The sequence below is a fragment of the Chanodichthys erythropterus genome, chromosome 13 (genome assembly GCF_024489055.1).
Source record: "Chanodichthys erythropterus isolate Z2021 chromosome 13, ASM2448905v1, whole genome shotgun sequence".
Taxonomy (NCBI): Eukaryota; Metazoa; Chordata; class Actinopteri; order Cypriniformes; family Xenocyprididae; genus Chanodichthys; species Chanodichthys erythropterus.
The window spans coordinates 3,760,443-3,772,827 of NC_090233.1; the positions used below are offsets into that span (position 1 = coordinate 3,760,443).

At 36.3% G+C, this 12,385-nt stretch overlaps 1 protein-coding gene across 4 annotated transcripts in view; it reads left to right on the top strand.

Annotated features, from left to right (window-relative positions):
* The window catches only part of traf2b (Tnf receptor-associated factor 2b), a 33,921-nt gene that overhangs the window by 1,770 nt on the left and 19,766 nt on the right, over positions 1 to 12,385 (top strand). Inside the window, exon 1 of one of the 4 annotated variants that reach the window (XM_067406458.1) lies at positions 12 to 114. The exons of 2 other annotated variants lie outside the window; for them this stretch is intronic. The gene's annotated coding sequence lies outside the window, so the exon portion shown is untranslated. Of the gene's footprint in view, positions 1 to 11; positions 115 to 258; positions 290 to 12,385 lie in introns of those variants that run through there. One more of the 4 variants, XM_067406459.1, reaches the window with a different exon arrangement.

Sequence of the window (12,385 nt, forward strand, 5' to 3'; positions counted from 1 at the left end):
GTCACCATTGGCTTATGCGCACCGTGGGCGTGACTTTATAGGGCACAGCTATTTGTTCATAACACGAACACTGACGGTTAGTTTTTTTCCCCCACAGTATTTGGTAGTATTTTGGTGAGTAACTTTTACATCTTTTCTTGGTTGATTCTATATTCACGTTGAGCGTAGTGTGCCGAAATCGCGACAGTGTAGTTGGACAGTGTGTGCGCAAGCTCAAGCCAGTTGCCATTTTACTCTCTCACTCGGAGAGTCAGGAAGCAGTCTAGATAACACTGCTTTCAACTGCTAGGTCAGTTTTTTAAAAATGGGTTTATATGGTTTTTGTCGTAGCTATAAAGGCACTTAAAAATATATATCTAGTATAATATGTTGGTTTTGATTATTAATACCGTTGAATGGATTAGTAGCTGCAACTCGGCAACATATTTTGTTTAAACCAAGGTGAACACTCGCAGGCTACAATTGAGGCCTAAGTTACACTAGATGACTTTTGACAAACACGGGATTATTTGTTGTGAGATCATTTAAACTGAATAAGGTTGGCGGTTTAAAGTTGCGCAAAATATCTCAGTTGATATGTGGAGCTGATCATACTTCCTACTTTAACAGAGCTTCAGATAATACAAGGATTAAAATGGAAGGTTTGAAGTTAATAACTAAAAGCAAATTGCAACTGGTAAAAACAGTGCGATTACAGCTCTAAAATGTGTTATTTATGTGTTAACCTTTTTTTTTTCTTCCACTGAACACAATATATTATTTGTAAGCAACTTATATTTGGAACAGTAGTAAGTCAGGTTAAGTTAAATAAGATAAATAACTAAATTCTAAAATAAATTGCAAATGATAACACAAATACAATTTTTCATTGTCAGTTTGGTAATAATGAATAAACATGTTAACCTGTGAAGCCTTATGTGTTACTGAACAATAACCAATTTTTCAGAACATCAGAACATGTTAAATCATTATAGGGCTTGTTGTAGTCCAGATTAAACTGGATGAGTAAAGTTCGTAGACAAACTTTAAGTTGGCTTGAAAAAGCCTAGCCGGAAAGTTTGGAGTAGTTTTGAATGCTTTTCAGTTTTAAATAGTTTTAGTTTAGTAGTTTAAAAGATAGACAGATGGTTGCTGGGGTGTTGCTATGTAGTTGTTAGGGTATTCTGGGTGGTTGTTAAGGTGTTCCTATGCAGTTACTAAGGTACTTGGGGTGGTTTCTAATGTGATGCTACGCAGTTGCTAGGGTACACTCAGTGGTTGCTAAGGTGTTGCTATGCGGTTGCTAGGGTATTTAGGGTGGTTGCTAGAGTGTAGAATGTGGTCACTAGGGTACTCAGGAATATACACTACAGTTTACTGTAGTAAAAAATAAAGTATACTACAGTATTTATTACAGTTTATCAGTTCACTGTAGTTAATATTACAGTATGCTGAAGGATTCATTAACAAATTGTTGTAAATACTATAATTTATACAGTATACTACAATTTACCATATTAGTATGGTTCAAAAACTATAGTATTTACTATTCGGTTGTTAAGTCTGAAGTCACGCGGCAGCGCTTCCGAGTCCAAACGCTCTATCTCATAACATGAGAAAACAACAAACGGTGCTAATAGAGTACCCCAGGGATGGCGTGTTTTTGTAGGCCAACCCGGAAGTTAGCGGCGCACGATTGAAAGCCTATGCATTTTTCCCATAGACTTTTGGAAAAATCGCAGAAAATAAGCTGTGTGTTTAACAAAGGGTTATGACACTTACACGTTTTGTCTTTCAAGATAATCTTTACAAGTTAACACAACATTTGTAGATTTTGAAGCCTAAATAAAGTCGTCAGATATAAAAGGCTAACAGTAGGCTATAAACGGACTACAGCACACCATGGTCGCAGATCAACGTCACCACCACCAAGCTTCCTCAAACTTTATTTAGAAAACAACTTTATTTATAAACATGCTTGCTGATTATGATCTGTGCTGTTATGAATACTTATCCACTTTTTATGAGAAATGCTGTCCAAATGTCCCGTTTTTAATGATGACGTCTAAAGTCCCCGCCAAAGGAAGTAGTCCCTTTTAGCAATTTGTTAGCAACCGCCGATTTTAAGACACAGTAAAAGTTTAAAAAATCACAAGTGGGTTATAAATAGTGTGTTTTATGTCATAGATCAAAACGTGAAAGTATTTAGAGGCTTTGTTAACCACAGACCTTATTTCAGGCGATTTAGCAAAAACCCATTCAAAAAACCCATAGACTTTACGACGTTGGAACCGGAAGTCCTAAAATGCTAACTCGCTTCCGGGTTTTACCTACAAAAATGCGTCATCCCTGAGGCACTCTATATACACACACGATGTGGTGTAACACTACCAAAAAATTATAACCATAACCTTTATCTCCATACAGTACCAAAATCCCATATGTCCAGACAGTGATTCATCTTTTATAAATCGTTAAAATATTAATGTCTGTAACGCTGTGAGCACGGAGACTGTTGTGAAGATTGTAAGTATTTTAAATGTTTAACTTTAAAATGTTTATTATGAATAAATAGCGCTCATAAACGGCCTTCGAGATGGCATTCTCAAGTGAAACGATTCGAGGCTTGGACCCGGAAATGACGTTCCTTACGTCACGACTTAACAAGTGGATAGTATTTTTTGACCTGGGACCGATTGGTAAAGTCATTGCGTCACTGCAGTGGCCATTAGAAGCTCTGGTTCCTATAGAAACAGTCAGACCCGCGCTTCCCATAGAGACTGTGCATGCGCATTAGCTTGAACTAGCCTGAAAAATGCATTTTTTTTGTCATAATTCGAGTGTTTAGAAACAAAATTTGAGACAGTTGTTGTCAGATTTAATTGGTGATTTCAAATATGAAATTTAATCGAAAGCTTGGCGAACAGCTTTGAAGAATTTGATGTTTCCCCATTCAAAGAGTTAGGAGCTGCTCTTGCATGCCCGAGAGGCGTTTCAAAGATGGCTGCCAAGTGAAATGACTTGTCTTACCAAAGGGACTTTGGTATGAGTGTGTGTGTGTTTGTGACATATCAGGACACAAATGTGTATAATGACATGGATATGACATAGGCATTACAAGAACAGTTGACTTATGAGGACATTACCTCATGTCCCCACTTTTCAAAAGGCTTATAAATCATATAGAATGAGTTTTTGTGAGAAAGTAAAAATGTGCACAGTTTCCTGTGATGGTTAGGTTTAGGGGTAGGGGTAGTGTAGGAGGATAGAAAATACGGTTTGTACAGTATAAAAACCATTACGCCTATGGAATGTCCCCACAATTCACAAAAACGAACATGTGAGTGTGAGTACGTGAGTGTGATTGAGGGAGTGTGTGAGTACACGTGTGTGAGTAAGTGAGTGTGTGAGTTAGTATTGTAAGTGTAAGTGTGAGTGAGTGTGTGAGAATTAGGAGTGGGAATTGCAGGGTACCTCACGATACATGGCTCGCGATAACGATAATATTGCGATTTTGCAATAATCGATATATATCTATATAATCCTATAATGATACATCATGATATCTGTCTAACTATGAAAACAAAATGCCAGTGAAAAGGTTGAGTGCAGGTTTTCTCTCTTTATTTGCAAAACGGATATATCCAATCTTCGGTTCCCACGCTATATGCAGATTTAATTGGGTTCAAGTCACCGAAAGCAACAAATATGAGGTGCATTTTATTGACCATCAGCTAATTTCAAAATCAAAGACTGCAATAGGAGAGAGCAGCAACAGCACTGGGAAGGTCTCATACTTTAACTCTCACACGTTTCAGTTTTAGTATTTTTGAGAGAAATAAAATTTACATATGTGGCTTCAACAACCAGATGTATTTAGACTGATGCATATACAGTTTGACTGGAATGCTTCCCAAACCACCTCCTGGGGTCTGTTCTTCGTACATTGCTTAATACATCTGAGATGATTTGACAGATGCTAGATCTTCTAATCGTGATAACTGAACTCAATATTACTGCGCGTTTTCGTGTTCCCTGAAAAGGGTAGATGTATCGATACTCAAACCACGATCAGCAGTGCAGCGATTGGCTGGAGTCAAGACGGCAATGTGACATCATATATAAAAAAAAAAAAATAAAAAAAACATCTGATGAAAAACTTAACGAATTTTATAAACATTTATAAGGAAACAGCCATACGAATAATATGACAGAAGAACGACATAAATGCTATAATAGATAAATGAAATGTGCACGTTTTTTAAAATGATTACCCAATTATTTAGGCTATATTCACGATGTCTAGTATATGTACAGGCATTTTTTAATTTAATGTTGTAATTAGCAATTAATTTACCTCTGAAACAGATTTGACAGCATTAATTAAAGTTTCTTAAGGGTCAAGATCAAGTTATCTGCATCTCCTGCACTTCAATAAGCTACTCCCATAATAGCTGTCGAGATTCAAATTAATGCACGCACAGCATAGACTATCTGTTCATCATGTGTGTGAAACTCCAATTAAATTATTAGGTAATTATTTTTTTCTCACGATTGACTCTCTCAATGAGTAAAACTGGCTGTGTCTATTATGATATACTACACAACATTATAATATTATTTACAAATTTATTTTTAAACAATTATTGTTGTCCCTGGTTTACATTAGGGTACTTTTGTGGGAAAGTAGCAGTGGGTGGGACAAACTTTGAGCATCACCTCCGCTTAAAAAGATGCAATCTAATCCTGTTTATGTGAAATTGCTATGACAGCAAGTCCAGGATGAGCGTTGAAGAACCAATACCAAATCATCCTCAGTCAAATCCAGCTAACTGAGTTAGCAATGTACGAAGAACGGGCCCCTGAAGTGGTTTGAGCGATCGGATTTAAATCCATCTCAAATGCGTTTCGGAGAGCATTTAGACCTGGTCTTTTCATGATTGGATAGCTATCCGATCAGAGAAAACGCATGAAGTGACAAGGTGCAAACAGACCCTTTGACGTTCTTCACTGAGCGCTTACCTAGATATACACGGGAGCGATTGAAAGCAGGCATCTATCAGCGGAACTCTAATATATGCTTTCAAATGCTCGTATGTATATCTAAGTGCTCGGTGAAGAACATCAAAGATGTCTTCGTTTGTCATAAAAGTTGTGTAAAAGTGCGTCAAGACTTTGAACTTAAACATGGCTGGGGCATCTATTTTACTTGCACTGCTGTTGTCATGCTGGGTTGCAGGAAGGCAGACAAAGATGAAGATAACAAATGCAAATACTAGTTTAATGAAGACCTCAACGGGCAGAAAAGCAGGTGCAACACAACATGCATGGACGGTGATCAGACAAAGAACTGAATATACACAAAGGGAGATTGACTAGTGACATGCAGCTGTGATGGTGGTTAGTATCCATGGTGGTTGATGAGTGGCGGGAACCTGGAACAAGGAAGCATGTATGACGACAGAACCAAAACAAACAGAACCTGAGGGTGACTGTGTCAGCTGAATGCCATCCTGTTAAAAACCTCTTTTTCTTAGGCTAGTTTACTTATGTTCACGTTTCCCCTCATTCATGTGTTGAGCGCTGCCTTGAAGTAGTGACGCTTTGAGCAAAGAAATCTATTTACAGCGCCTTATTTTATTAATTAAAATATCGATTTTTGGCACAGCGTATCGATTCTCATATTGCACAGAAAAGGACAAAAATATATAGCCATATTGATATTTTGTCCCACACCTAGTGAGTATGTGAGTGAGTGAGTGAGAGTGAATTTATGAGTTTATACGTTTAAATTGCTTTAGAATGTAGGGGTGTAACGATACACAAAACTCACGGTTCGGTATGTACCTCGGTTTTGAAGTCACGGTTCGGTACTGGTTCCGTACAGCAGGAGGGGACAAAACTAAATATAAAATTGCTTTTTGTTCAGTAAACCACTGTTTAATAAAAACTGCATTTTTGTCTTTGTATTAAATTAAATTATAACTAAAAGTTTCTTAAGGATAAAAAAATTATCTCTGATAATGCTATAAACTATGTAGGGAGCCATTACTTGAACATTATGCTACTATAATATTAAAGGTTAAACTATTAGCCTAAATTCAATTGCTTTTTATTTTTAGATAAAATAATCAACACTCAAATAACAAGTTGTAGGCCTATGCAAACATGTAAGCTGCACCTAAGGCAGTTTTTGCATTAACTTCTAAATGTTTTTACTCCAAATCGTTGTCGAAATATAATCATTTCTACACAGTGGCTGTTATTTTCAACAGATTTATTTAAACATGCATTAAATAGGACATCACTAAAAGGTTATGTAAAATATAATGATTATATAGGCTAATACAGTGCATATATTAAAGGTGCTCTATGTAAGTTTTTGACTGTACTAAAACCTAAAAAATACCATATGTTTGCAGATATCACATACTGGTTTCTCTGAAAACCATTGCTGCAGCCAGTTATTTTACTTGGAAATTTGTGTTCTGTGTTTTTTTTGGTCTGTGCAAGACCGCACATTTCCAATTTACCCAATAGTATTTCGCCACCCCAGGTTGCCAGTTGGCGGAAAACACATGCAGCAAATTGCAGCCATGGAAGCCAGCGAACAAACTGGGTCAGAGATCGCAGATTCTACCTGACCTAAAAAGTCTTAGGACTAAAAATCTAAAAATCTCTATGAACCGGAGCATATTAAAACACGATATCAACTCATCATAAATCAATAAATCAATTAATTATCTTACAGTGTGTAAGTCTCCTCGCCTTCCAATGTCAATTGAGCTTGCTCCTCTTGCGTGTCTTTAAACTGGCAACCCACAAGAGTGTCGAGTCTGAGGAGGAGGTGGCGGGGCAAATGGCATTTTCTGTTTACATTTCGTGGACAGAATTTGAAGGATGACACTTTGTTTCTTATCAAAAGTAACAAAACGCAGAGCTTATTGCCATTATTAGTGGTTAATGGTGGTTATGCTACAATGTTGCAATGTAATGCTTTGGTACACACTTGCACTGAACCGAAAGCCCTGTAACGAAAGGGTTCGGTACGAATACATGTACCGTTACATCCCTAATAGAATGGCAGCTTCATAGAGTGCCCCAGGGATGACGCGTTTTTGTAGGCAAACCCGGTAGTTGGCGGCGCACGGGTTCCCTCGACTGAAAGCCTATTCATTTTTCCCATAGGCTTTTGGAAAATCGCAGAAAATAAGCTCTGTGTTTAACAAAGGGTTATGACACTTACACGTTTTGTCTATAAAGACAATATTTACAAGTTAACACAACATTTATAGATTTTGAAGCCTAAATAAAGTCGTCAGATATAAAAGGCTAACAGTAGGCTATAAACTTACTACAGCACACCATGGTCGCGGATCAACGTCGTCACCACCAAGCATCCTCAAACTTTATTTAGAAAACAACTCTATTTAAAAACATGCTCACTGATTATGATCTGCGCTGTCTATGAATACTTATCCACTTTTTATGAGAAATACTGTCCAAATGTCCTGTTTGTCATGATGACCTAAAGTCCCCGCCAAAGGAAGTAGTCCCTTTTAGCAATTTGTTAGCAACCGCCGATTTTAAGACACAGTAAAAGTTTAAAAAATCACAAGTGGGTTATAACTGGTGTGTTTTATGTCATAGATAAAAACGTGAAAGTATTTAGAGGCTTTGTTAACCACACACCTTATTTCAGGCCATTTAGCAAAAACCCATTCAAAAAACCCATAGACTTTACGGCGTTGGAACCGGAAGTCCTAAAATGCTAACTCGCTTCCGGGTTTTGCCTACAAAAACGCGTCATCCCTTGGGCACTTTATTGAGTCTAATGGGCTTCAGTGTGTTTAGATTTGAATTTGTGACAGTTGGAGTTTGATGGAATGTTCAGATTTTCAGTGCAAGTCTATGGAAGTTTTTCCGAGTTTTGATAAGTCATTTTTAGGAAAACCATAAGTTGGATCAGTCTGAAAAGATATAGGCTGCGTCTGAAATCGCGTACCGTTAAATAGGTACCACATTTGAATTTAAATTTACTTTACGACCATTGAAAAAGTATGTTCTATATAGTACGAATGCGTGTAGTTTGAATGAATTCAGACGTACTTCTACATCCGCCATGCTGTTACTGTCACATGACCTACCAGCGTCAGTTACGTCCCTTCAACTTCATTCACACATCCTCTTTCCCGTGGCCTCATGGGATAGTAAAGTGTCCATCTTATGCGCACTTCAGAATCTCACCGGAAGTAGTAAGGCATCCGGGTACTTTTAGCCTACTGTTTTTCGAATACTAGGAATTCGGACATACTACTCTGTTCACATACTTTTTTTTCATGTACTATATTGTAGAGAAGTATTCAATTTCGCAGCCATAGCAACTCAAGTCAGAATAGCCTCAAGGTCTGAGCCGAGTTTGGTGGTTGTAGCTTTAAAGCTCTAGAGATACAGTCTAAAATTTGGCTATGTAGTTTATGAAGCTAAATGATCAGTAAGTCGGCTTTTTCAAGCCAACTTAAATATAAAAATGTTTAAGTTTGAAATTAAATAACCTATTAAGTCTAACCTATTACGAGCCACCTCGTAATTCCTGTAATTATGAGATTGTAACTTGTAAAAAGTGTTCACGTCCACTTAGAGCTCATAATTACAGTTTGTAAGTTGGGAGTTTTCTGAAAGCTACCACTGCTGTACCACCTGACTGCTGTAGATTCATTTAGACCGTGAACAGCTCCAAATATAACATCACGTGTTGTCATCTCATCTCAAGATTCTGGTAAATATGAGGTGGCGTGAACGCAACATATGTATTTGGTGCTGCGATAAACAACATTGTGAATACAAAAAACTGAATGGCTGTTTGAAGCATTTTAAATACTGTTCAGTAGCACAGCTGTTGAACAAACCAGTCAGCTTCTGTCTTTCCATAACAACACCGAAAGCTCAGCCGAACAGCTGATCATAGCTGTAAAGGGTGGGTTTTATTTCTCATCTCCAATATATCTAGTAGTAAAGCTAATGCAAGGGCTAGAAATCTGTTGCTGTTGCTATGTCCGACAAGCCATGCCACTCATGCCACACATCATATTCTCACGCAGTGAAAAATACATCGTTACCTACTAGTTAATTTATAGTATCAAATAAACATGAATGAACATCATAAGGAAATTAAGGATTGTTGTTTTAATTGCAGAAAGGCGTCAGTACACACCTTTTTTCAAGTTCAGATCCACCTACATTAATCTGCTAACTTTTTAAAAAAAAGTTTGAATCTATAAAACAATTAAATGCAAATTCTGTATCTTATATTACAATTCAATCATGTTTCTATTATATTAAGTATCATTTTTAATGTAAAAAGCGCAACGCTTTGGAAAGGATTGGCGCGGCCACGTTTTCCACGCCTTTTTAGACGTGACATGTGAACGGCCCCTTAAACACAGTGCATTCCTTCAGATTAATGCATAGTTGAAGCAAAAGTCATTGCCGATTGTAATGAACTGCGCATGTGTGTGATGAGATAAGATCTTTGTCTCAGGTCCTAGCAGATAGATACAACTGTAAAATGCTCACTGCTGTTCGCTGTGCGAGAATGACTGAAAAAAGTCAGGAATCGATAAACAGGATCAAAATGCGTACATCGTATACGATTGATGAGGAAAGTATTCTTAAAATGTGTTAAAAAATTTTTAATAATTTGTAATAAATAATTAATCACGGTATTTTGAAGTGCCCACGATAACAATATTGTGTATATTCATTATCGTGATGAATTGTACCGAATATTGGCACATGTCTACCCATGTCTAATATAGACCAGGTTTTTTTTTTTTTTTTTTTCTGGAGTCAGATACCCCTAATAGGATAGAAATTTTTCCAAGGACCCCCTTGTAATTATAACATTGATTAAACCCAGAATTGATGTGGGTGAGAGTAATGTGCTTGTTTTATTGGTGAAAATGGTCCCCATTTGCAAATGTACTTTTTTAAAAATAGGCCACAGCTCAAGTTTATTTACTGTATTTTCAAGAAAATAAGTTGCACTTATAAGTTGAACCAGGTCAAACTTGCATTGTTGAGAGAAAAACACATAAGTTGCATTGTGTAGAAGTCACAATTTATTATTAGATTCAGAAATAATGTAAAATACTGGTAAATAAAACAAAACGTTAACAAACTCTAAACACTGTAAACATGTATTTTACTTCAGGGTTCCACAAATCCGTTCCTGGAGGGCCACTGCCCTGCAGAGTTTTAACTCAAATCCTGATCAAACTCTGATCCTGAAGACCTTCATTAGCTTGGTCAGGTGTGATTGATCAGAGTTGAAGCTAAACTCTGCAGGGCATTGGCCTTCCAGGGCAAGATTTGAGGAACCCTGCTCTAAATCCTTTAAGATCCTCAGAACAGAGAAAAAAATGAAAAATATATGTATAAAATAAACATAAATCATAGTGCCTTTCATTATAAACAACATTTATTTTAAATGCCGATCCTATAACAAACTAGGCCCATTTACAGCGAAACTGAAACCGAACCCCGTTGTGGGCTCATGTTCAGCATGAATCATTTCCATGAATGAGTCATTAGTCGCAGTGTAAGATATACAAAACACAAATTAAAGTCAGTAACCAAATAACTTTTCTCTGTTCATTTGTCTCATTAGAGGCTACAATATCAAGTTAACAATGTGAGAAGAACTGATATGTTTGTGCACGTGTGAGGCGCCGACACGATCACTTGGATTAAATCAGTGGAAATACTCCTTAAACTACTTAAAGATTTAGTTCACCCAAAAATGAAAATTCTGTCATTTACTCACCCTCATGTCCTTTCAAACCAGCAAGACTTTAGTTCATCAAAGATCTTAAAAATCTTCTTGATGAATTCTAAGAGCTTTCTGTACTTTCCATTGACAGCTACTCAACTACCACTTTGATGCTTCAAAAAGCTCATAAAGAAAACATAAAACTAATTTATATGAATTTAAATGGTTTAGTCCTTGAAAATTTTCTGAAGAGGCTCGATTGCTTTATATGATAAACATATTTAATTTAGGCTTTTATTTACTTTCAAACATTGATCAGTGAACAAAATTAAAAGCTCAACTGAACCTGCTTGATGCGCAAAATCAAACCTCCTTGGTTCTTCCGGAAGCGCAAACGTGCTGCATAATACATAAGAATGAACCTCATTGGTTTCTGCAAGTCAAGCAAACTTGCTTGAGCTTCCATTTCCATTTTTTAAATATAAGTACAATGTAAAAAAACAACAACAACAAAAATATAAGACAATCATTTGTGCTTTTCATTTTTGCTCTGTAATGGTGACTTGTTTTTTTTTTTATTTGTTTGTTTTGTTTTATTACTCATTAAAAGGTTGATTACATATGGTTGAACAATCCATGACACATATCCTGTCCAGTTTTTTTTTAGTGTCTCTTTGCATTTTTGTCCATGCTAAAATTCTGATGGGCTTATATGATATATACACTGATGATGCCAGAATTTGTGCTTGTTTGACTTTAATGTGATTATCTTCTTACATGCATTCAAGACAACATGAAATTAAAAGGGAGCCTATTTACTTTCTCAGTACACCTTCTTGATCTTACTGTACACATTAATCAGTTCACATTTTGTAACCTTTCATCAAAATTATTTAATTACTGATAAATTCATTCATTTTTTCATTATTTACTCTTACTTTGAAATCGCAGAGCAATCCTCCTCAGTCAACTGTAAATTCACATTATGGTCTGACTTGTTGTATATACTCTTTCCCTCATTTGACATATTTCACAAAATATTTCATATAATGGAAGTAAAATGAGTTTTAAATGTAATTTTATGTTGTTTATCCACTTCAAAACAAACAAATTACTCTTCTTAAAAATAGTGTTTTATTATACCTGCATCTTTGTGCTTTTGAACACTGACCAGCTTACAACTTCATCAATAAATCATATCTGATCATTTACTAAACTGATTATTTACTAATAGTTTGTTCATCATTTGTTCATGATGAACAATTGTTTATTGAGATAATGATACTAAAACAGTTTTGAAAAATACTTAAATGATTTATAAGTGATAATGTATCAACTAATAATTTAAATTTAAAGCCGGTTCTGTGATTAGCGGTAAATGTCCATCACCTGCTTTCAAATGGAGCGGCACTTAATATACAGAGCCGTAGTTCGCAGACAAGCTACGCAATATCGTGTTCATAATTGCAGATGAATCGCCTTCGATTATGAACGCGATATTGCGTAGCTTGTCCGCGAACTACGGCTCTGTATATTAAGTGCCGCTCCATTTGAAAGCAGGTGATGGACATTTACCGCTAATCACAGAACCGGCTTTACTGATGAGACACGCATGACAAACACATGCGATTAATC